The sequence below is a fragment of the Camelus ferus genome, chromosome 17 (genome assembly GCF_009834535.1).
Source record: "Camelus ferus isolate YT-003-E chromosome 17, BCGSAC_Cfer_1.0, whole genome shotgun sequence".
NCBI classification, from domain to species: Eukaryota; Metazoa; Chordata; class Mammalia; order Artiodactyla; family Camelidae; genus Camelus; species Camelus ferus.
Window position 1 is genome coordinate 41,276,491 of NC_045712.1, and position 26,775 is coordinate 41,303,265.

General features: G+C 44.1%; 1 protein-coding gene across 1 annotated transcript in view; it reads right to left on the reverse strand.

Annotated features, from left to right (window-relative positions):
• MYRIP (myosin VIIA and Rab interacting protein) overlaps nt 1-19,492 on the reverse strand; it is a 153,825-nt gene extending 134,333 nt beyond the window's left edge. The window contains 1 exon segment of the mRNA XM_032459177.1: nt 19,012-19,492. The gene's annotated coding sequence lies outside the window, so the exon portion shown is untranslated.
• Nucleotides 19,493-26,775: the final 7,283 nt, after the last annotated feature.

The window sequence follows — 26,775 nt, forward strand, 5'->3', positions numbered from 1 at the left end:
ACACTCCACCCTTTGGTCCCCCAGATATCATGCCCTTCTCACAGGCAAAATACACTCACCCCATCCCAACAGCCACAAAAGTCTTAACCTATTCCAGCATCAAGTCTCCTGATGAGCAGGAAGAAACAGATCAGACAGCACGGGGAAAATACAGACTGCCTTCTCCCTTTAAAACATCCCCATTAGAGTGATAATGGCACCGTGGAGTTTCCCAGAAGGTGACACGTCTGCCCCCTTCACTTCACTTACTGGCTTTTGGTTTCCGAGAATTCTAAACGAGATCCTACGATACCCAGTTAGTGAAAGACAGAAGTGGCAACTTTGATCATATCAAATCTAAAAACAATGATTGGGACTCAAGAGGGATAAATGGGTTCTGAAAAAAATAAATAAAGAAGCTCTAAATGGGCAAGACAGAGAATAATGAGAAACCCTTTGGGGGAAATGGAAAAAGCTTCTTCCTTTTTCTACATTAAACACAATTAGATTCCCTTGCATAAAACTGGAGAAGCCTCAGTGTCCGTGAGTCGGAGGTCACGCAGGTACGATGCTTTCATTTAAAGATGGGAGACTACAATACAAGCCCAGGAGAAAGAAACCATTTCCCAGACACAGAACTGGTTCAGATGCTCTAACTTCCAGTCCCATGCTCCTGTCCCTGGATTTCTCTGGTTTAAATCCAACGGAGATGGTAGCAGAGAGAATACCTTTTAAAATTTAGAGAAGAGAAAATTAATAAACTGCAAGATTTAATTCTATCACCATTTCCCTAACGTGTGTTCCTCAGGTCCCTGTTCCCACAAGCGTCCTGAGAAAGGGGAGCTCTGTGATGAGATAAACCTGAGAAAAGGCTTCAAACTGTATCGCCCTCTTGGGGATGCTTATCAGAGCCTCTAAGAAGTCTGTCACTGAAGAACCGGTTTTATTTTGTTTACCCCTGTATTTCTCAAATGCATGTGTCTGTAGATACCTCTTTCTTTGATAACAGCTACCTCTTCACATCCAAAGAAATGACTACTTGGGAATTACTGCCAAAAGTCCATCCCATGATGACAAACTGCAGTAGCTACTCTAATATAATTACTGAATTGATTTAGCTGGGTTTTTTTTTTAATGTAATTCTCATAAGAAGCTACAGAATTAGATCAGCTTTAGAAGAAGCTGAGGACTTAGAAAGGAAACTAAATGGGTACAGCTTTAAAGACAGAGGGTAGGGACCATACATTTTTAGTCTGTTTCCTCAATGCCTAGTCAGGAAAATATTGAATAAATGTTTTTTTGCGGGTGATGAGAAATTTGGGAGAAGGGGTCGCAGTACTTTGAGTTTATCAGAGAATGCACTGGGAACCACAGATCATGCATTTAACACTAACAAAACTATGTAGGTAGAATTACCAGTCCTATGTCACAAATGATAAAACCAATGCTTAGCTCGGTTAAACACTTGCCTGATGAAATGTCAATGAGGTCAAAGAGGTGGAGTCCAATCCAGCTGAGTCTGGGCTCAAGGGAGCTACTTGGAGGGCACGAATCTTTAAACATCTCTCCTGATAGATAAATATTGGAATTCCACTAGTTCCTGAGGCCATTTCTCAGATAACATGACTTTTCACCATCCCATCTACTACTTTATAAATCTTTACCGGTTGAATTTCCAAACACTGACTATATATTTGAACAGATTTACAGGGTGGAGAGAAGTTTCTTAGAGCCCCTGAATTTAAAGCGTGGTGTTTATTCCATTCACATCGAAGCGGCTAGTGCCTTCCGGGCTTTGATCGATTCACATAGTTCCCATAAATCTGAACTCCGAGAGCAGACACAAGTTGCTTTCCTAGGACCAATATCCACACACACCCCCGCCAACAACCATTTGTTAACACACCCGACTTCATTCTTGGGAACTTCCACTCCTACGTTTCCTGTGGCCTTGGTGGAACTGTCCATCTTGAAGCGCTTGTCTCTCCAGGCAAAATATAAGCACAAGGCTCATGCCAGGCTCACTTGGTAAGGGGGTGGGGGGAACTATCTCCCCTCAAATTTTAATCCTGTACAAAGTAACCCAAAGATCGTTTGTGATTGGAGCTGAGTAATTTCAAAGACCCCTCCACTGAAGAGGCTCTCCATCTGTTCATACCGCCAAGTACTAGGGTCCTTAGAGCCACCCTAGTTTCTCTCTCAGAGGCCTCCAAGTCTCTCTCCAAAAATTTTCTTGTTTTGCTTAAATTAGGTAAAGGTTACTGCTGTCCCCTGCAATAAAAAAAGCTCCAACTGGCATAATCATATGTCTGAATAATAGGACTTTTGCTTCCTCGCCTGAAGAGGAGCTAAAATCACCTTCTGGGCATTTTAAACTAACGCTTGAAAATATCAACTGTTGTTACTAATTATATATGAAATTTTTCAGAAATAGCCACTGTTAGTGCCTTGATTAGATGATACGGGTATTATAAAACAGAAGGACAGACACACAATTTTATGGTAGAAATTTTTGTGTGGGGAGGAGGTGATAAATTAAGTAACAAGGAAATGATAGAGGCAAAGGTAACTTTAGGTTTTCACAAACGAAAAGGACAGCCAATAATAATAACTACATAAGTCCTTACCTAACGAGGCAACGGGTATCAACAGTCTCATTCTTCCTATGGGGAAACTCACCTGGAGAGATCCAGTAATTTATCCACGGTTACAAATCTAGTTATTCAAATAATCATTGGTCTTACTCCAAAGTCAATGTTTTGCCCACTGCGACACATTGCCTCCAAGCAGAATAATTCATTGCAATATGCCCAAAAGGCTCAAATGTCATTTAGTCCACATCTTAGCTGCCTTGTCCACCAACGCAGGAATTTAAGCTGCCTAATATTAGCCGAAATAGGTCCTACCTTCCTCTATTCCCGGATTCCCCCAAGGCTGATAGTAAGTATTTGGGTGTGAAGAGGGCTGTGTCAGGGAAGAGGATACAGATCCAAAGAACTGGAACAATACACAAAGTGGTTTCATCACCCTTGAATAATCAAGAGAGTTTCAGCTTATAGGACTCAATATTAAACATGTACTGCTTTAAAGATTGGTTGTACAACAGCACGAATCTACTTAACAGTACTGAAATGTATGCTCTGTATATACACACACTTTGTAGCAAAGACTGACAGAATTCAGGAAGAAATGGATAATCTGGCAATGAGAGAGACTTCAGTATCAACTTCCAATAACAGATGTAGCAACTAACAAAACATCATCAGGGATACAGATGATTTAAACAATATTATAAGCTACCTAGATCTAACAGACACACAGTACACTTTATTGGCAAATAAATGACCTGATTTATACACCTTGATCGCATTTTCTCGCCTTACTTGCAATGACCAAACCAACAGGTCTGTATTAGAGCCCAGTGCATTTCTCTGCTGTCTTGAATTAGAGCAGTGCCTACAACCCCCTGCTTTTGTTTTCTGAGCCTGTGGTTGTAGTGCAAGCCCTGTGATGGCTCTCCTGCCTTTTGGGCTTTTTCTCTGTCTGCTTCTCATCCTGTGGGTGTTTTCATGTTGATCCCCTGCACAGAGGACAGCTAATGAACACTCGATAAAAATACACAGCTCTTCAGCCCACTGAGAACTTCCTCTTTGGATAACGATGCTCTTTGATCCTTCTATTATATAAAAGTCTTGTATGCATCTTCTGACTGTAATAAAGGTGTGTCAAGATAAGAGTTGGCAGCCGGCTGCCTTTGGAATCTGACCACATAGTTACAGTGGAGAATGTGAGACTATGAAAAAATACATATGAAAACCTCACTAATTCAGACTTCATCAATTCCCAGTTTGTGATCCAATATGGTAGGCAAAATTTACCACTCCAGTTGTTCTCAAAACAAAGGGATTGAGACAACTAATAGTAGATGAGAAAAGGAGACAATTCACTTTCCAAAGCAAGCAACTTACTATTAGGCATTTTCTTATAAGAATCAGTTTACACGTACACACCACAGCTTCAGTGTGAGCGAGTAACAGAGCCTGGGTTTTTAGTCGCAAATTGCAGAGGGTTCCCCTGGTCATGAATGTTGGGACTTACAATCTCGGGACCCGAGGTGAGGACTGTTTGTTCACATCTTTGCTGAGGAAAGGCTGGCGATAAAAGACAACCAGGCACAGAGCAGTCAGGGCTACCTGAGGAATGGGCCATGAGTCACTGCCCCTGGGTCGGGGGTGGGGAGGGGGTGGGGAGAAGGAGGGCAAGAGACAGAGATGGGGAGGCTCCCGGGAGTGGGTGATGCCGGGGCCCTAAGGAGCGGGGCTGAGGGAGGAGCACAGGCAGAGGCTCCCCTTAGCCATGCTCATGTCCCTTGACATGCCGTCCACTGCAGGGCTGCAGAGGGAGCCTGGGAAGTCATGTTAAAGAGCCTGGGCTTCACCCGAGGGCCCTGGGAGGCCCCGCAGGGTCCTCAGCAGGTGAGCAACCCAAGACACAGTGTTCGTGCTTCCCTCGGACCCCTCAGGCAGTAAAGGGGAGCCGGGGAGGAGGTGGACAAGGACAGAGGCAGGCACGCAGAAGCCACTGTAGTGGTCTGGGTGGGAGCGTGAAGTTAAGAAAACAAGAGAAAATGATGCACAGCTGCCGTTTACTCTCTCATTAAACTCTTTCCTCCTGCAAATGTTCAGGCAGGTCAAAGTTCGACTCCCAACGGGCCACTCCTCACGCTCCCTCCTCCCTCCCAAGACAGCAGGAGGGGCAGGCTCTTGGCACTGAGGGAAAGGGTGACCAGAACACACAGAGTCCTTCGAGGCTGGGCTCTGCCATGGGGGCTGGTCTGGTGTCTGGACCATATCAACCTTAAAGGAAGAACATGTCTTCTTTGTCCTTTGTCAGGAGTGGCACACTCGGCTGTTGTGTGTGGCTGACGCGTGGGTTAGTGGCATTTGTTTGTTGACTGACTGATCTGAGAGCAGGCTATCAAAACGAACTCTTGCCAAATTTCACCACATCCTGCTACACGTGCTAAATTTACTAGGTGCCAACTATCCTGTGCCAAATAAAAGCGTGCAAAATCCCTGCTGAGTGTCTAAAACTCAATGAACGACCTGGAAGCTCAGAGATACATTCTATACACAATAGAAAAGAAAATGACTCCAATCATAGCCCTCTACAAGCTAAAGGGAGACACAGAAATACAGGCAACAGGAAGCTCCCAAATGAGGCAGACTTTTCAAATGTGTGCTTAAAAAGTCAAATTCTAAACCAGATCCCACTGTCCATCAAGCCAGGTGTTTCAAGGGCAAACATCTGTGCCCCAGAGACAGAGTCAGCACGCCGCCTTTCCAGCCGCAGCCAGCAATCCCAACCACGGAGTTCCATCTGTTGTTTCTCCGATGGATTGTCCTAGGCTGTCCAGGGCTATTGTGTTATTGCTATTGTTATTATTTTAACCATCATTTAGCCTTTCAGTGGAAACAGAGGCTTGAAGCTTGGTGGGGTTTTTTGGATTTGGGGAATGACACGTAGAAACATACAAGGGTGCTGCTCTTGGCCATTTATAAAGGAAACCGTGAGCATCCAGGCTTGAGTGGAGCCCAGAGCAAGAGAAGGCTCTGCAGAAGGTCCGAGCGGCAGTGCAAGTTGCTCTGTCCCTTGGTTTGTGCAGGACCCGACAGATCTACTGGCAACAGAGTGTCCACAGCAAATAGAGATGCCACCTGGGACGGCTGGGAAGTTGTAGAAGCACCGCGAAGGCTTTTAAGGGTGTTAGAGCAGAACTGCACCCTCCTCTACAGGTCGCGATGCTCCTGTTGAGAAACAGCTTGTGCTTGCTACCAGGCCCTGGTACTGAATGGCTAACTATGGGACGTCACGTGACCACGCAACCAGAAGAAGCTAGCTTTGAGCCTCTCGTCAGCCTTGGAGTATACAGTAGGCATCCACTGTCAAGTGGAAACGCTATGTAAGAAATTAGACCCAGGCAGCTCCAGAAGGTGTAAGCTGTGTGGGCAGGGGACTCAGACTCCCACGTCTCCTTTGTCCGCTGCTCTGTCTCCTCTCTCTCGGTCCACACCCGGTTCCTCACAGGATGTTCCTGATGATCAACCAACAAAAGAGGGAAAACCTCAGGCTGGGTTTGTGGATAATTCTGTAAGATGTCACCAACTCCAACCACAAGTGGACAACTGTAGCGTTACAGCCCCACTCAGGGGTGGCTCTGAAGGACGGCAGTGAGGGCTCATCCTGCTGGCGGGCAGGACCTCAAGCAGTCTGTTCGTCTTCCACACTGTCTGGACTGGGAGATGCCTGGAAGAATGGACCTGACACCAGCTCACAGACAGTAGCCAGCAGCATGGCAGGATGGGAAGGAACAGGACTGGGAGATGAGTGACAGGGAGGTCTGAGGAATAGGTTATGTGGATGAAGGACGTCTCAGAGGAGCAGAGTGTGCTGATATTTGAATATCTGTGTGGAAGCTCTCAACAATCTGGTGGACAAGATGACACCTGGGAAGGCCAGGTAGCTTCCTTCCCAGTGCTTATTCAGTGAGCCCTGGTGCCACATGGACATGGCAGGAGGGTCCAACAACATGGCTACACATGGGTTCAGCCTCTCAGATTTCCTCTCTGCAAGCCCAGTCTGACTATCACTACTGCTGAGGGCCCCTCTTCCCAACAGCAGAGACCAGTGCTGAGCCCCTGCCCCGGATGCGGACCAGTCAACCAGCCAGTGGCAGTGATCCCACTAGATCTTCTGTCACAGAGGGCGCAGTGAGTCGCCCCCTGGAAACGTACACATTTTCCATCTCTCCCCGTTCTGCTCCTGCCTGGCCTTTATCCATCACTCACTAAGTACTGAATTCACTGTCATGGTTCTCCCCAGCATGACTGACCAAGAAACTCATTTTACAGCAGACGAGGTTTGGCCATGGACTCACGTCTGTGGAATTCACCCATCTCACCAACACACTGCATCACCTGGTGAGCTGGTGGAATGACCTACTGATGGCTCTAGATCCACCAGTTTTCTACCGCAGGACCAGATGATCTTCAAAACAGTTCTCTGATCTGATCTTTTTGAATGCTGTGGTTTCTGCAATGACCCCAGGGCCTGGTGCAATAAATAGGTTTCTTTCTTTCTTTGAAGCCTCAATAAAGTGAACGTTGCAATAAATGTCTGAGCTGGAATGCAGTGTACATTTCTCAAAAGGAAAATAGTTTCAAATAGAAATGCTTACAATAAAATATCATGCTCAGCTAGGCCTTTCGAACTGCGGTTATGTTCAAAGATATATAAGCAGTAACATTAAAGAGAGATTTGATCCTAGATAATGTCCTATTGGATATATAACAAAGAGGAAAGAAAAGTTGCTCCAGGCAATTAAAAAAAAATAGAAAAGAAAAGAACTCTCTCAGTGCCATGGCAGGAGGGAAACTGGTTAATGATCTGTAGTGTTAGCCTGCCCACGGCGGGTTTCACCAACCAGCTACACTTCAGTAACATATCTTGCCATCCGCAGGAGGATCGGACACACATACTTTAAAGTTGGCAACTTCAAAGATAATTAAAGATGTGCTACAGAAGTCTATAGACAAGATTGCAGAACTCAAAAGCACACGCTCACCCAAACAGCTGCAGCTGCGTCTGAAATACAGTGGCTCAGCATTTGAGAGGGGCCACAGCAGGCAGGGAAGGCAGCCGAGTATGGAGAAGAAATAGCCATGGACACTTCATTCAAACTGGATAGAAACGAAAAACACATTATCTTCATTTTTTTTCCCTCAAAATCCAAAGGTAACACCCTAAAAGCATAATGTAAGTATTCTGTAATGTGGCCAATAGAATTTGCTCTAGTTTCTACCCACTGATTATAAAGTCAACAAACCCTGCTCGAGTGCCCACTTGGACCCAGAGATGTGCCAGAAAAGAGAATCCAGGAATAAAGCACGTGGCCCTGCTCTGAATTTCCACAGGTGCAGGGGGAGACGGCCCCCTAACCACGTGTACCCCCAACGGGCCCCGCTGGGACCCCTTTCCTGAGCCATCTCTTTGCCACCTCTATCTTCTAGAATCTCGATTCTGAAAAAGTTATCGAAGGGGAACAACCCTGCCAGGTGCTCACCAGAAGGGGCCTCTAACAGCTCTGTGCTCCCCTCAGCCTTTTGGAGTTTTTCCTTTAGCGATTTTGTGTGGCTTTTTTTTCAGTACCCTTAAATTCCCTATTATGAAAATGTGAAAGATATGATAAAATCACAAAAGAAAATCAATCATCTGACACCATCAAATAAATACAACCAGGGCTAACCCATTGGCTCATTTAAGTCTCATTTCCCCCACTCTTTGTAGGGGCTGCTGTCATATTTAACCTGTTTTACACAGAAGTACACATCTTTTCTCGCTGAACTCCATCTCAAGCTTTTTTTTTTTTTTTTCATGTTAGCACGATCACTGTCAAGCATCACTCCTAATGATTCATTATATTGTATAAGTGGATACACTTACTGACCTGCTCCCAGTGCAGGGCTGATACCAATTCTGGACTATTTCATAGAAAACCATGATAAACATCTCTGTGCAAAAAGTGTTTTCCACATTAAGGATGCCCCCCCCCTTAAAAATGACTACGTTTAAGGTTAAGAATATTAAGGCCCCTGAGATACATTTCCAGGCGTCGAGTTGAACAACAACATCTAAATAGCAGAACTACTTCAGGGTATAAAACTGGCCCAGAGGACACACAACTCCCGCTGAACTGCCTTATTGCGCAGGTTCAGTGGGGGTGCTGCTTAACACCACATTTAGGTCTTTGCCTCCACAGTGAACCCCAAACAATTGTATAAAAACAAAAACCTGTTTTGTGCTAACTAGAAGAGAAATGAGTGCCATATCCTCCAAACTCCCCATGTTACAGATTGCTGGCATTTTCTTGAAATTCTTCACTCTTATCGGGTTTATCTGATGTACATATTAGGTGCTGAATGTCTGTCCTCCCAAGCCCCAAAAGCTTGCTTTCTGAGAACATTTCAGAATAACGAGTCTAAAAGCGGAGAAACACAAGAGTCAGCCTTTGTGTCTCTGGCAATTCAGCGAATTTCTCACGTGTCTAACAAGAGGAACAGAATCACTGCAAGCCATCCATTTCCACTGGAGGTGGGTGATCAGCGTTAAGCATAAAGCCCTTGAATTGCTCAGGAGCTCAGAAATGACTGATTCAGTCTGGATTCTGTTAAGGTAAATATGTGTGCTAAAATTGCCGTGTAATAAACACTAGAAGATAGAAATGAAGCGTAAAGTTTTTGCATAAGTGGAGGAGGGAAAAGCAGTGTGGGGTAGGAGAGAGAATCTAAGTTAATACAAAAAGTAACTCGATAGTAACCAAGTGTATAAAAAGCGGGACAATGAACGAGAACAAAGCAAAATGGGAAAGTAAATCCAAAAATATTAATAGTAGGTCTGTAAACGAACATGCCTTCCAGACTAAAACATTCAGGTTAGAAAAATGAAGTAACTTTATGCTCTTTACAACAGTTTCACAAGTGACATAAAAATAGACAGAACTGTTGTTCTTGAAAGGATAAGAAAATGGCAAGTACTAAGCAACAGAAAATTGGTGTAGCTCTACTAAAAGCAGACTTTTTTGGTGATTTATTTTTTAATTTTTAAAAATGTTTAATTGAAGTAGAGTTGATTTACAATGTTTCAGGTGGACAGCAAGGTGATTCAGTTACACATACATATGTATAATCTTTTTCAGATTCTTTTCCATTATAGGTTATTAGAAGATATTAAATATAGTTCCCTATGCTATACAGTAGGATTTTGTTATCTATTTTATATATAGTAGTGTGTACCTGTTAATCCCAAATTATGAATTTATCCCCCCTGCCCTTTCTCCTTTTGTAACCATAAATTCGTTTTCTGTGTCTGTGAGCTTTGTAAATCAGTTCATTTGTATCACTTTTTTAGATTCCACGTAAGTGATAGCACATGATATCTGTCTTTCTCAGATCTAGAAACAAAGGCACTGCTAGAGATTAAAAGAGTTGTTTCATATTGATATATGTTCAATTGGCCAGGGAAAAATTAAACTAGAACATATCTAATAACATCTTGCTGTCAAATATACAAAGCAAAAATTGAAAGCAGCACAAGATTAAACTGAAACATTCACCTCTACATATGTCTCCCTCAATAACTGATCAATCAAGCTGCAAAAAAAGAGTAAAGATGGAAGATATGAATAACAAAACTAACTAGCTTAAGCTAATTAACAAATATGGGTCACTTCAACCAATAACTCTCCTTTCAAGAAAACATGGAACATTTGTGAAAACTACATACCATAAAACAAGTCTGAATAAATTTCAGAGTTGTAATCAGGTAGAACACATTCTCTAATCACTATGAAAATAGAAAAATATTGCTTGAAAGTTCTTTAAGAAAAATAAAATGGAAGCTTCTAAGTAAGTCATAAGTCAAAGGAAAAATCACAATGAAAATGTCAAGTAGCTCACGGTGAAAAAGAATGTGACTATGAATATATGTATGTTCATGTATGACTGAAAAATTGTGCTCTACTCTGGAAACTGACAACATTGTAAACTGACTGTAACTCAATAAAACATAATTTTTTAAAAAATAAATAAATTTTGAAAAAGAAAAAATTGACATAGCATTGTAAACTGACTGTAACTCAATAAACAAAAAAATTGTATAAAAAATGTTAAAAACTTACACGTGAACAGTAACAAAACCCACTACCTATCAACACTTGTGAAATACAAATATTGCTAAAGCAATACTTGGAGAAAAGTTTATTGGACTAGATGCATATATATGAAAAGAAAGGCTGGAATTAATGAGGTAATTCTGTAAATTTAAGAGCTGAGAAAAAGACTAAAGCCAAAAAAAAAAAAGTAGAAGGAAGGAAATAATACGGATGAGGACAGAGATTAAATACAATGAAAAAGAATGACACAAGAGAGAAGAGAAAGCAAAAAGTCGGTTCTTTGGAGAGTCCGAAAAGAATCCACAACAGTTCTGGTGGGATGGATCAGGAGCTAGAGAGGGAAGGTGCTGAGCTGGGCAGCACAAAGCGGTGGCCACCTCTACAGGCTTCCTCATCCCCCTGGGACTTAGGACTTGGGTCGTGCACCCTATGAGAGTCCTCATCTCCCTGAGAAGTGGTCTTGACAACACACAGAGCCCCTCCATGCCTCTTCCCATGCACCCCAACTTGATCTCACTTCTCACAGCTCATCCACCTTTTGGGGGAAGCAAATCCAACTATCTCCCAGATTTGCCACAAGTGGGAAGAGAAGGGGGAAACATCAGCATTCGGTCCCCACGCACCATCAGCAGCAGTCTGAGGGGAGGGGAACTCGGGCAGAAGGCAGGGGTGGTGGCAGTGGGAAGAGCAAGCATCATCGGGTACCAGGAGCTGCGGGAGGAAGGATTCAGAACTGGGAGCACAAGGACGGTTGGGGTCGGCAGACACACAAGCACCGGGCTGCAAGATCTGCGGTCCTAGGAAAGGTACCAGACTGACATTCACTGGACCATGGAGCTTAAAGACCAGCCGGCGGATTTCTAATAGACTTTAAACAAGGATTCCATTAAAACAGCATTTAAAAGTTTTTTCTTCTAATTAGCCATAAAAGAAAGAGACTAATGTCGAATATTCTGGTTACACGTCATTCCAGTAAATCAAAGTCCCTAATGACCAATAAATTGCTTTTTGAAGAAAGCAAAACAACACAATCACATTTATAGAACACAAACACAGAAACAGCACCTGTCAGATGTTCAGAGGCTGGAGCTACACAGACAGAGTGAAATGATGCTTGAGACAATGGTTTTCAACAGGAGGTGAGGAAGAGGTTTGAGGCTGGAAGCACCGCTTAGGCAGACCGGGCTATCTTCAGAAAAAAACATAATGTGAAGGGGCTTGGGTTAGTTTCCTTTTCTGCAGTGGTATCTAGGCTTCCAAGCCTAGAAAATGACCCTGCATACTCTGAGGTAGTCACATTTCATACCAAAAAGGAGAACCATACAGGATGACATATTATCTGAGCCACGAATCAGTGTCAGATTATTGGGGGTCTTTGGCAAATAACCTTATTAGATCCTGGGGCTATAGGCACCTCTGTCCTCTAGGCACCCGCCCTTCCTCAAAAGTCTTGAGTTCTTTTTCCAAGTGTCTGCTTGGTGAGATTAAACTGTCAGCCCACAGAATGGATGTGCATCCTAGCTGCAGATCACATATCTGTCACATCAGTGGCGTTATGCTGTAAATCACAGCCACAAAAGGACTTTCTATAGAGTGGTTTTCTTTCCCCAGTTGATGACACATAAATGTACACATACACAAAATTTAACCCATAATTACCTAGGGAAGGTAATGGGGGAAAGTAATACATGGCTGAATGCAAAACCAAAAACCAGTTTTCAAACAGCATTTAGGCAGTTTCATAAAGCTCTCTTTACTCTCCTTGCACAAGTACAGAACTGATCCTCAGAGTAAGTTTGGAGTGAGGTTTCTCTCCTTGAAGTATCCAGCCCATCCCCCAACTAAGTCCATCTTTCAGCCTTTCCCCAGTAATCTTCTGGTGGTTTCATGCTGTTCTGGTCTTACTGTCACTAGCAATTGATGACACAAGCTCTTTTGCAATAGGATGTTAATGGTACGTTATTACTTTAGACTTATGCCAACCAAGGTCTTCTAAATTGGAAAAGAAGAGAATGATGGAAAGGGACAGTTATCCAACAGCAGAACTGTGGCTGGGAGGCACAGAGCTGGGTAGAGGGGCTTTTCTGGTTCTCAACTGCTCACCTCCTCTTGTAGGCTGCCCTGAATAAAGGCACTATATAATCGCACACCTTAAACTCCTCCCAGTTCTCCTAAGCCAAGTAAATATTTACACGATGTTTATGACTTATGCACTTATACATAACCATTTATATGGTGCAAGATTTCAAAAAAACCCTCCGAGCTTTCTAAACAAACTTAAGGATATTAATATATACACAAATGTACATACATATATACTTTTTACTTTAAAGCCTTTGTTCTTTCTTCTCTAGCATTATTGTTTCCTTAATGTGACTGATACTATCAGAGATACTGCTAGGGATGTTAAGTGAGTATTGCCACTGTGGGAGCAATTTGGCATCAGACGGTCAAGTTGTAGGTTTACATAAAACATGACCCTTCAATTCCGCTTCTGGGCATACATCCTCAAGAATTTCTTTGGCATGCGCATAAATACAGTTCTGAGATGTTTATTGCACACATCTATATAATAGCCACACCAAAAGATACAGAAACAATCTAAAGTCCATCATGGAGGCAACAGATTAATAAAATATGGCATTTTCCTATGACGGAATGGTATTTAACAGTTAAAAATACGAACATAATCTGTAAAACAATCTGATAATTCTCTCAAAAACACTGAGTGATAATGCAAGTTTCTTTCACAGAAAGAGAAACAATCCTCATGGAAAACTATACAGTGGTCTACGAAGAGCCAGCAAACATGAAGATACATTCTGCCTCACTAGAAAAGAAAAGCAAACTAAAAAACAAGATTCTGCTCTTTTTGCCTTTGCCTATGAAAGTGGCAATGTTGATAATAATTATATTTATCACTGGCAAGCCAGGGGGATCTGGGACACTCATACATTCTCAATAGCCAAATAAATTTAAACACTGTCTGGGAGGGTTATTTGGCAATGAGTATCAAAAATTTAAAGAAAAATAAACAAATTTTGACTATATATAATTACTTTATTCACCCTAAGAAAATAAAGATGTACGCAGAGACAGAGTTACAATAAAAAGTATTAAGTGCTTACTGTTTTAAAAGAATGGTTTTGTTGAATAAATTATGGTACACAGATAAAATGGATTATTAGGATAGAAAAATGACACAGAATCATTGACATTAATGCTGTTCCTATGTTGTTGAGTTAAAAAAATCTTATTTGTGTTTAAAAATTATATTCCTATGGTCCTTATTATTCAAAGATAGATGGTATCAGAGAAGACTCACTTAAATTTTCACAGTAAATAATGAGAAATAAAAAGGTTTGATTAGCACTATATTTGAAGGGAAATAAACAAGAAAATATATTTTATTTTCTATTTTACCAAATTTTGATAATAGTTATTTTTCATGAGAAGTGATATTTAGGATAGAGACTAAAACTCATGTTGAAGCCTAAAGGGTCCAAAAAAAAAAAAAAGCCAAGACAATTCTGAAGAAAAAGGCTAAGAAGGGATGATTTATTGTAAAGCTTTAATAATTAAATGAAAATTGTATTAGTTCGGGGATTACAGAAAGATTAATAGAACAGAACAGAGCTAAGAAACAGATCCAAAAATATAATCGAAATTGGTATATGACAGAGATGGCAACAAAATAAATGCGAAAACAGTTAAACAATAATTCAGTGACAGTGGGGTAGATGGTTTCCAGTATGGAAAACAATTAGATCCCTGCCTCACACAGTACAGACGTATAAATTTCAGATGAGTCTGAAGATCTGAAAATTTTATCTAGTAATAATAAAACAAAATAAAACAAATGGTGCACAGAAAACTTGAAAATTAAAATACATTTTTTTCAAAGCTCTCTAAGGGAAATGTGAAGTCAAAGCAATGAAATATACTCCATGTTTACCAGATTTATCAAAAATAAAACATCTGATTAACGGCGGGCACAGCCAGAGCTGGTAGGGTACAAGGAGCTCCGGGACAGTGCTCGTGGGAGTGTGAAGTGGCCACACTGCTTCAGAGGGCAATTTGCAAAATCTAGGAGTCAAAGTAACAGATAGATGGTGATGTAAGCATACCTTACCACCCAGTTACTCCGCTCCTGGGGATATATCCCCTAGACACGCTCTTGTACATTTCTACAAGATCCTATCAAGGATATTTCTTGCAGTATTTTTTTTTTTTTATAACGGCAAAAGGTAAGAGCATCTTTTTTGCCCTTCAGTGGGGAATACTGAAACCCTGGTACAGCAAACAAAGACTACCTCAAAATGAATCAACTAGATCTACGATCATCAAGATGTATGATCAACATGGGTCAAAAAATTATTTGGGTGCAAAAAGCAAGTCACCCAAATCAATGATAGGCCTCCGTTCACATAAAATTTTAAACACAAAATGAAACTGCACAGTCTGTTGGGCACACACCCAGTCCCCATGTTACAGGTTGCACAGACTCAACCCCAAATTCTCATCCTTCACTGCCTGGATTTCCCTCTTGCTCAGCAGAGAATTTTCTTCTATTATTGCAATCCCACACTTGTAGCTACTAATGTAACATGCTATGCTATGCTAGGTGCTGGGGAGGACAAAAGAATTATGCAAGACTCCTCTCATCCTGCAGAGGGTACAACTCAGCCAGGGAAGTTGTCTGCAAGACTGGCTCTCAATTCTCACTCTGGCTCACACAGTGTTTAAAAAGAGTGCTTAACTGTCAAGGCCCAGTTCCTTCATCTATAAAATAGGAAAGCCACCCTCCTCTTATCCTGAACATTAAATGAATATATATATAGTGTCCAACACATGCAAATACTGAGCATTCTCAACAATCCTGGGCACGGTAGCCATCCTGTGAATACAATCTTTTAAACAGCATCTAAATCACATGGATGGTGAAAAGGTGATGGATGGGAGAAGGGTGCTAGATGGGTCCAGTTAGCTCTCTCCATGGCTGGATACAACACTCCCACCCTCTGTGGTTTCCCCTGATGACTTGGCCCCCTCCCTGTGGAGCACAGGGTATCTCTTCCAGCAGCAGTTTGGCTGTGCCCAAGCCCATTTACTCATCTGAGTTCACCATGGACAGTGCTTGGTGAAGAGAGATATCTGACTCAGGAAAGAGAATTCCTTCTCTCTCACACCTTTGGAGGGATTCTGGGGTGAAATGAGACCAAAAGGATCACAACACATCTGAGCTGGCTTCTCTGCTAACCCTCTTTAAAATTCCAAGGACATACCACAGCTCTGCATTACTAAAGAGAAGGCAACAGTGGCTCAGCTCCACCACCTCCAACACACTCCTGCCTCCAACCCACAAGCCATCTTCCTCAAAAGCTGGGGTGGGTGCTATCTATGGACTTAGTAGCAGGCACCAGAGGGGAGGCCTGCCTGCCTGCCTGCCTGCCTGCCTGCCAGCCACTGGAAAAACCACAGTGTTTGGAAATCACTCTTGGAGATGCTACGCTGCTGAATTTTATTCCTGGGATTCCTTCCGGAGGGCATGGGAAAGGATGGTGGATATTTCAGTTATCTGGCCAATGTGGTGCCACCTTGTGGCAAGAGCACAGAGAGTTCATAAATCACTCAGCCTTGAAATTCTGTTTCTCCACCAGTTTTTAACTTTCAGGAATTCAAAATACTTCTATTTTTATACATCAAGTGAGAATTCACTCACATCTTTTCTTCATTCATATTTTATTATCACACTATTTCAGACTTACAGTATTCATATGCACTCTATGAATAAACCAGCCTCCAAAGTCAGCACTGGGGTTGGGCTTGTTACATCATTCAAGAACGGGCGATCAGATTGTGGAGGGACAATCAGATCAGACTTTATCTGGGTCTTAAGACCAAATTCTTCCTTCTAGCTTTCAGGACTCACATAGGTATAACTACCTTTGGTTTGCATATATAAAAAGGGAGGTGAAAAACATTAGGCAGTTTCATTTTAGCTTTGAAGCTAAAATGATAAATAATCACAGTAATCAAAATAAAACTTGCCTGACAAAACTAAGCAGGATGCTGGCTACCCTGGAGGGATACTGCCTGTTGGGGTAACCAGGAGGCTGGGAATATTCTAGGTCTTACTCTGGGCACTTGTTACACGGGTGTGTGCAGTCTGTGAAAATCCACTGAGTGTACACTTCAGGTCTGAGCGATTTTCTGTGATGTTATACCTCAAAGATCTGACCAGTTAGTCAACCCTCCTTAACTTGCCTCTGAGACAAAAGGATGTGAAAACACAATAATAACCAGGAAGGCAAAAAAGAGGGGCATGCGTCGTTCTCTACAAGTTATTTCAGTCTGTGTTTCAATTGCTCTAAAGGCCATGGCTGTGGATGAGCTCTCCTTCTGGATGAGGGAGGAAGGAGACAGGACACAAGCTATACCACTTACATTGCTGAATGTGGCTAACAGTTCACTTTCTCAGAAGTGAACAGATCCTGGAGCAGATAATTCCCCCTCCTCCTCCACACGGGAAACCTAGATCACAAAGAGAATCCTGCCACGAAGGAGGTATCTACACACCATCTCCACAAAGACAACCATCACACACAGACACACTGCCCCCACCCCCCAACCAGACACAACCATCAGCTCCACAGAGACTGCCCCCAGCCCCACAGAGACAGCTAGCTTTCATCCCACAGAGACACGCCGCAGATGTGTTGGGGTGGGGGTAACTAAGAGAGATAGGGCTGTCCATGGCCAGGCCAGAAACATCAACGGGAAGATGGAGAGGAGTAACTTCAAAGCCTTACCAAACTAAATTTGTCTGGAAAGAAGGATTTTTAGATCTGTGAATAGGTCCCAGAGGCTGCTGTGAAAATTTATTTAAATCACCCCCATTTCCACCCACAGCTAGATCCTCTTAGATTGTCTTTCTTTGACTTTCACATCTGTCATGTCCTCTGAACCCTCAACTGCCTCAGTGAGATTAAAAGCAGGGATTATTCCATTTTATAGATTAAAGAGTTGAGGTTCAAAGATGTTTGTCAGACATCATAAAACTAAGTGGTCATCTCATCTCTGAGTTGGGGCGAGGGAGGCTAAGTTGGAAGAACAGGGTGATAACGTCAAAAGAGGAGGGGTGATCCTCTCCCAGCCCAGAGCTCTGAGAATCCGCCCAGAGCCCCACAGGAGCTGCCTCAAAGGATCTGGAGTAAACGAGGCACTTCTGGCGACATTTACACATTTTGGGACTGGACTCCACCTTCCCCTGGAAAAGTGTGAAACAAATCCAGATCTAGTGGTAAGGATCGGAGCTGGCAGAAATGAAGCCAGACTCAGGGCATTTTCTAAGAGCAGATGGGTACTAACCCAAGAGCGCACCGCTTCTCTTAGGAAGCCCCGGGGCCCAAACTGGTGTGTGTAGTTCTAGTCTCTCACATACTTATCCTCGGGGATAGGGCTTACTTGGGAAACAAAACGGGATGGATCTAAGGGCAGGGACCTAGCGAGTTCCCCTACTCTGCGGAGGCAGTAAATTAAGTGACAGGGGATGGAGGGGCTGCAGCAGATGCCGTAGGGCCAGGGGTTCCAACGCGGAACCGCTCCGTCCCGCGCTCCCGGAAGGTCCCCCGCGGCTACCTCCAAACCTCTGTATGGTCCCTTAGAGTCAGCTCCCGACCCCTCCAAATGCGGCGGAGTTGGAAGGGAGGGAGCTGGCGCAAGGAGACCGGGATGAAGCTGAAGCGAGCACTATCCCACCCCGAACGGCCGCCCTTCCCCAGGCTATCCGAGAACCGGGCCAGAAGCTCTCAACTCCGATTCTTATTATGTGCACCTGCCGTGACCTTGAGCGAGTCCCCGATTAGCCCCATTTTACAGAAATCAAGAGTAGGTGAGAGTCAAGTCCGCCGCGCTGGGCTTCTTCGGGGCTTACCCGAGGGTTTGAGGCGCCCAGCCGGCGCGCCCGGAGAGTAGTAGGTGCGTGGTGAACCGCAGCCCAAGAGCTACGTGGCCAAAGGGGGTCGGAAACCGCGAAGGAAACGCAGAGCCGAGCTCAGACCCCGGCAGTGGGAGAAAGGGGCGGTTTCGATTCTGCGGCGACCCCCTAGCAAGTTCGATACCCACCCCCACGCCCCTCCGCAGAGGCTGACTGGCCGCGCCGGGGGGGGGGGGGGCCTGGTTTAGGACGCGCACAGGGTTAGCGGGGACGCTAGACACCTCCACACGCCCACCCCCGAAGTTGCGGCAACGTAAGAGGGAGAGTGGCGCAAAGCCGCTGAAGGGGAGGGGGCGGTACTCACACGGAGTGGCCCGGCTGGAGCAGGTCCGTGACACGGGTCATCGATGGCGGCCGGGCTCAGGCCAGCGCGCCTCAGGACGCCTGGGGTACCTGCCGCAGCGCGCCCCGTGGATCAGGAGGCTGCGGGCAGCAAGGCAGGGGCGCGGGGCGGTCGGCGCGCCAGATATGAGCTGCAGCGCCGCGGGGACTCGGCCGCCAGAACCGCAGCCGCAGCGGGAGCACGGAGCGGGCGCAGGAGGCGGGAGCGTGGCGGCGGCAACGTCTGCGAGGGAGGTGCCCACGCCGCAGGCAGCCAGGGCCAGCCTGGCCACAGCCCCTGCCGACACCTGCTGGCCCGGCCGACGGCCAATCAGAGACGCCCCCGGCCCGAGGCGCGTGCGGAGGCGGAGCGGGGGCGCGAGCGGAGCGCCCAGCGGGAGGGGAGCGCGTGCTCGCGCCTGCGCCGGGGCCGGGGGTGCCTGCCCGGCGGGCTTCTCCGGCGCTCCCCGTGCGCGCGGGCGGCGTGCGCAGGGAGGGGCGGGGCGCAGCGGGAGGCGGGGCTGGGGCCGCGCGCGCCAGGGACCTGGCCTCGCGCCTCAGGCTGGACTCTTCCTCGGCGACCTGTGAGGTGTTGGGGCCGTGACCCGCGAGTCCCCAGGCGAGACCTCAGGTCATTCCTAGCTTTGAAGTAAGGCTTTTCCTGCCTCTGCCCTTGAGCCCGGGGTGCCCGGACCCTCCCTGACAGCCGGGTGACCGGTCACCCGAATCCGGGGCCGGCCTGGCTCCCGGAGTGTGGGCGCCCTCCCCCAACCCGGACTCACCAGAGCCGGCTTAGCGCGTTTCCAAAGCAGCTCTTCCTCACTTCACAGTGCCTAGGTATTTCAAGTCACCGTTTCATTCTCTCCTGAATTTACTGCGCTAGCGACGCTCCTTCGTTCAACACGGACTGACTGGTTTCGAGCTTGGCTCGGAGAGCTTGCTGTCCCAGGCTATTGCGCGCCCAAGTGTCCCAAAGCCCGCATTTCTGCCGCACCGCCGGGTTAGTGAGCCCACGCTGTCAGAAGAACGCCCAGAGATTGCTGCGGGTGAAGAACGCGTTTGGGCTCTTGCGTAGAGTTCCAGGGCCCGGAACGGGTCCCCTCCAGGCCAGGGCTTCATTGCGTATTTGCATCCATCAGGGCACAGGGCCCGGAATTCTCTTAACACGGACTGCCTTAGCCCCCAACAACTCGGCTGTGAAAACGCATTGTCAGTTTTCGCTGCAGGACAGAAGTCGCGCCATCAGAATAAAGCTACATGGGTGATTCCTAAAACCCTGGAAATCCTCTCTCAGGACCCTGGATTGAGGCTGTCCTCGCCGTGTAAATTTGCGCAGTAGAAATGGACGGCTCATTTGCTGATCTGTCCGCAGCAGCCAAAAGAGAACCAAAAAATCCTTTAAGAAGGGAACTTGGAAGGTAAAGGAGTTGATTTTTCTAAAGATCTGGTTCCCTCTCTGAAGGGGATTTTATTATCCACAAACTGGTCAAAGTGGAAGACAGTTTGTGTTTTGTTTCTATTTCGTTTACATTCAATTTTAATTTATTTATCTCTGCTCCATTAGCATTGACAGTGGTACGAAATTTTTAAAGTGCAGATGAATACACAGTCAACAAGACTCCCTGCCACCCTTGTCTCCCAGCCTCTCAATTTCTCCTCCTGGGGGCAACCATTGCTATCACTTTGGTGTGTACACTCCTAGAGAGAATCTATATATACACAACCAAACGTATTTGTCTAAGTTATTGTTACCTTTTGTTGTATATAACATGGTAGGTCTAAATTCAGGCACAGGTGGATTCAGGGGTTCTCAAGTGATGTCAAAAGTAGAACTTTCTCTTCCTCCCTCCCTCTTTCCTCTTCTCTCCTTCCCCATCTCCTCTCTGTTTCTTCTCTGTGGGCTTCATTGTTAAGCTGACTTACTCCATGTGGTGGTCCCTGGCAGCTTCAAGCTTGTCTTCTCAACCCTAAGGATACAAGAATGAGGCGAGTCTTTTCTTTCCCAGAGTGCACATTAAACCCAAGAAGCCTCATTTGCCCTGATTCAGTCATACCCTACCCCTTGAGCTGTCTAGAACTTGGGGATTCTGATTGTTTGCAACGGCAGTGAGGTGAACACAGTGGTGAGAGTAAATCTGCCCAAATGTTTGCAGGTAGTTCATGACTGGTCCACAGTAAGCCACATGTAAACACGCATGTTCATTTATGTCCAGACATTGTGAAGACCTCCACTTCTGCAGGCCAGCAGGGTCAAAGGTGGAATGAAGAATGTGAAACAATTGTAGTCCACATGTAGCCTGCCAGTGGCTGCATCAGGACAAGAATGGGGGCTGGGTTCAAAGGTTATTTGACATCATGCATGTGTTTGCAAAACTGTTTGCAAAACTAACCTAAAATATAAACTCACCTCTTTACAAGCTCTTTCAGAAACAAGATCCTAATATCTTCCCTAAGTTATAAACATTTTAAAGGAAAGACAAATACAGAATTGTTCAGTGATTTGGACAAGGTCACAAATAAAACAGGAAGAAAGTACAGATGGAAATCCAGAGATGTGATGACTGAGAAAGAGCCCGAGTTCCCTATTTGTTGTCCTTTAGGTCAGAAACAAGCGCAGGTTCAGTACTTCACTAGAGCTATTACTGATTTTTTTTACGTTCCCCATGAAAGGTTTGGCATTTGAAGATGATTTGAGTAACAAGAAGGTGACTTAAAATGCTACCTCCTTGATTACTCCATCCTGAGCTGCCATCCAGCAAAATTTTATTGAAGTCCAGCAATATCCATCCCTTCTTTTGCCCCCTCATGAATCACAGGCAGTGCTTGCTTCTCCATTTTCTGCATAATCTTGATCACTGTAAGAGTTTTAATAGATTCTCCCTTTATCATGAAGAGCTCATTGACTTTTGTGTACCAAGGAAATGTTTTTGTGCCTTCTTTTAAAATGTGAATCAGACAGCCCATTTCTTAGCCAGAAGATTGATGAGTTTATACTGGAAAAGGACGTGTCTCAGAAGGATTCTGGGTAAAATTAAATGGGCATTAATCACAAGCTTACCATTTCTTGTCTGTGTGACCTTGACCAGCTTACTTAACTGTGCTGAAACCCAGATTCCCTAAATGTAAAATATAGTGTAATCCTCTCCACTGCCCTACAAGATTATTATTAATTGATACCATGTATATGAAATTGCTTTGCACATAATAAAATTTAATATATGTTATCTAAAAATTATATTTTTTAACCTGGAAAAAATGAGTCTATAGAGGACGTTTCAATGCCATTTTGTGGCATTCTCTGGCATAGAAGTGGTGAGACCTTCACCCACTACTTCCCTATCAGCCAAAACGTATCTGATTTTCCAAAAAATGTCTCTCTCCCTCTCCTATGCCACTTAGCACTTGTTATATAATGTGCGTTATTTGGGTGTATCTCCAGTCTCCTCAACTAGACTGGAAATGCCTCAAAGTTGGGACCATGTCACGTCTCTGTTTCCTATGGGTACCTGGAACATTACCTTGATAAATTGTAGACATACAATAATTAAGTGTTGAATGAAAAGTAAGTGGATGAAAGGAAAAATTGGACGTCATCAAAAAAATTTTTTTAAATGTGTTCTGTGAAAGACCCTGTTAAGAAGATGAAAAGACAAATGATGGTATCGGGGGAAATATTTTCAAATAACATCTGAAAAGGACTTGTATCTAGCATATATAAAGAACTCTCAGCATTCAGCAGTATAAACCCCCAAACAATCTAATCAGAAAATGGGCAAAATACGTGTAGAAGTATTTCACCAAAGAGGACAAACAGCTGGCAAATAGGCACGTGAAAAGATGATCAATATGATTAACCATTAGGGAAGAAAATTAGAACTATAATGAGGTATCAGTCCATACCTGTCAGAAAGGGTAAGATAAAAAATAATGACAACACCAGATGCTGGGGAGGAGGCAGAGAAACTGTCACTTATGCATTGCTGGTGGGAATATAAAATGGTGCAGCCACTCTGGAAAATAGTTTGACTATTTCTTTTAAAACTAAATCAGACCCCCCCAGCGCCCCCACTGCCCATACAACCCATCCTTTTCACCTTGGGCATTTATTCTAGAGAAATGAAAACTTCCATTCACACAAAAGCTTGTACAAACCCAGCCACATCAGACCAGCCCTCAAAGCCCCACCATGAGACCAGAGGACCATGACACACGTCCAGTTTGCCTGCTGTGTGAGGAAACAAGATGGACCCCAATGGATTAAGTAAACACGCGTGTCTTTGGGCAACTCAAGTGGGAAGGGAGGCTTCAAAATGGAAATTCTGGATTTTCTGCCCTTCAGCAGTGATGAATTAGAAAAATAAAAGACACATGACCAGATATGTATCTTCAGTTAGGAAACAGATCATACTGGACTAAGTAGAAATAGAAATGTGGTGAAAAGAATTTGTTTCTGGAAAGTACAGAATTTTCCTATTTTTTAGAACAATTTCTGTTTTTTTTTTTTTTTTTTTTTAGAACAACTAATATTTTATTATGCAGCTCTTCATTTCCTACTAAATAACAGCTTTTAAAAAGCTTTGCTGCTTTCTTCAGCAAAGTTGATTCCACCCCGGAAGGACAATGTGGAAATAATAAAAAATTTGTCATTCACTGACTAGGGCATCTAATAAGGGACCTTGAAGTTGCTGAGAGCTACTGACAATAGCAACATTATTTTACAGGCATGTAGATGATTACTGACTTACAGAGCCTTGGTTTGTGACTGTCTCCTGTTACGACTTTTCCTAACTATAAATCAGGTCCTTGCAATAAAGCCCAGACTTGGTGAATAACCTTTATAGCCAAATCAGATACACTACTTCTCCGAATCTCGAACCAGTTCAGATCCACAGCAGCTGACTGAGCCTGCAGCTGTGCTAATGACTAAAAAAGTTAGCAATAAGGCCCAAAAACTTGTCCAGGGCCGTATGTGTGAGTGTGTTCCTCCTTCATAACAATCCTCAAACCCTGAGGAATGGTTTAATCGTCTTGATCTTATTCACTGAGGCTTAGCAATAAGGTTGTTATTGAAATGGCAAAGAAAAGAAGACAGATGGACCTGCCCTCTTTCCTCTGCCTGATCCTCCCTGCTCTGCGTTTTCTTTATTCCATAGCGCTTGTCACCCTTTAACACACTATTCACTTTCTTACTCTGTTTCCTATTTATTGTCTGTATGCCTGCACTGGAATATAAGCTGTGTGAGGGCAGAGCTCTTTGTTTTGTTCACTGGTATCTCGAAGTGCCTCGGACAGAGCCTAACACAAAGGAAGTGCTGGATAAATATGCACTGAATAAATGAGGATGCAAGAGAAAATTTACACCACCATTTACAATTCAAAGATGCTGAGAGGCTTCCATGCCTGCTGAATATTCAGACTGATCTTTCCAATCAGGTGACCTGAATTTTCATGTATTTTCAAGTTCCTTCGAGACTGGAAGAATCTCTGTGCTGGTTGCAATGATATTACCAGTTCATTGAGGATATTTCAGCTGTCAGCAATCTCCCCTCTACCAGCACCACCACTACCTTTAAGGCAGAGCCAAGAGGCTTCTGGCTCCAGGAGACAGAATAGTGGATCCTATTTGGAACATAAATATCTAAGGGTCGGGGAAAGGGGTGTAAAGTAGGAGTAGCTTCTACTCTATAGGAAGAAAGAAAAAAGCACATTCTCTTCCAAGAGAGCAAGAGAATAATTTGGAAGGAATGTGAGTACCGTGGAAAGATACTGTTTGGTTCTCCCATGAATCTAGGATTAAATCTTTCCTTGGTGGGAAATGTGGAAGGGTGACTAGAAGATGGAAACCATATAGCATTTGAGGTGGACCCTGAATAGTAGAGTTGAGCTCCCGAGAGACTGAATACACAGATGGACAATGGCCAGACCACATATGGCAATAGGACTCTGACCCATGGCCTCTCCAGCAACCAGCCCAGGGAGACAAACCTCAACTTCTGCAGCAATCAGCCCTCAATGGACTTGGTCAGTGGTTACCAGCTTCCCCCCTTTTTTTTTTTCTGTCCCTGCTTCCAATTAAGACTAGGAAGTGAGGGGAAGAGGGTATATCTCAGAGGTAGAACGCCTGCCTAGCATGTACAAGGTCCTGGGTTCAATCCCCTGGGTTCAATCAGTACCTCGATTAAAAAAAAAAAAAAAAAAAACGAATTACCTCCCCCCAACCCCACACACAAATAGACTAGGGAGAGAAAGCCAGAAATGCTCCCAAACCCATCACAGGCCACCCTGCTTCTAGCTAAGTCACCTCCAGCTTCCCCATGCTGATAGCCTCCAATCAGAGCACAAGTGAAGCCTTCTTTTTCTCATTATGAAGCTTTCCTGCTCCCCTGCTTGCCTTTGAGTCTCTGCCAAACACAAGCTCAAAAGCAGAAGCCTCTTTTTGTTCTCATTTGGTGATCTTCATTTATTTCCACAGTTTTCCTAAAGGTCCCACCAAGACGCTCTGCTCTGCTTACCACTGCAGACCCCAGTCTTCATCCAGGCACACGGAGCTGCTTGCGGCTTGTTAAGTTCTCACCAACATGGCAAGTCAGCCCTGGGTGTGAACTCTGCTCTCTCTGTGTTGAATTCCTCAGCTGTTTGTTCTCAGTTTGGTGCTTGGGTTTTGTTACTTGTCCCATTTGTTTGGCATCCTTGGTGGAATCAACCCATTTTGCTCTCTTTTGTGTTTCTGTCTTGGGTTGTGTTTGAAGGAACCTCAAATTTAGGATTCTCAGAAATCATCTAGTTGCAGCCAATCTTTGGAAGTAAGCAGCTGACCCAAGACCTTTGGAATATGCAGCTGACTTAGGGTGGTAGACAGCTTCTGCCCAAGACATGGGGTTAAGACCCCTGACTAATTCCTATTTTGTTATTCATCTACTTGCTTATAACCATTTTCCTTCTCATTTTCTACAGAACCTTGGTTTTTGTTCATCCATTCTGACACTTTTTCTCTTTTATTTCCTTTTTATTATAATCGTTAGGTCAGAGCACAGTTTCTAACACCCAGACAGAAGCCACTAACCCGAATTTTGCTGGTTGTTATGTATTTCATCCATCACCAGATCATCACGATAAAAACCTCTGGACAATTGCAGTCTTGTCAAGCAAGGTCATAGGGAGTTATAGCCAATGGCATTTACATCTACATAAATAAATGAACTTAAATAAATCAGCATGTGAATTTGATCGTGTCAATTCTCTCTCTGGAAAAGAATCAGTTATTACAATTGGTTCTACATCATTTGTATTCAGTAACATTTGTAGGCCAATTACTTGCCACCTGGAAGAGACTGAGGACTGATAGATATGTAACTTGGCTAATGTAAGGCCTTTCTTCTGATTTCCCTCTGGCAACAACTCCTTTTCTCCTGGGTCTCCATGTGCCCCTTACTGGATACTTCTCTTTTTGCAGCCAGCATGCCTGGTTTTGTTGTTATTGTTGTCTTCTGGTTTTGTTTTCCTCATGCAGTTTAGGAGTCGTATTCCAAGGCTTGTCTGTACACAGAGACCCTAATTCTATATTATTACCAACTTAGAAAAATCCAACTCAAATGTAAGTTCCCAGACGAGCCTACCCTTGATTATTCAGGCACTCCAGCTGGGGAAATTACTGACTAATTGTTTATGTGAACAATCAGAGCAGTGTTCCCCTGATGGTGTGAATCGCTCAAGTAAAGTACTATAACAAGCTTATTAACTTTGGCAG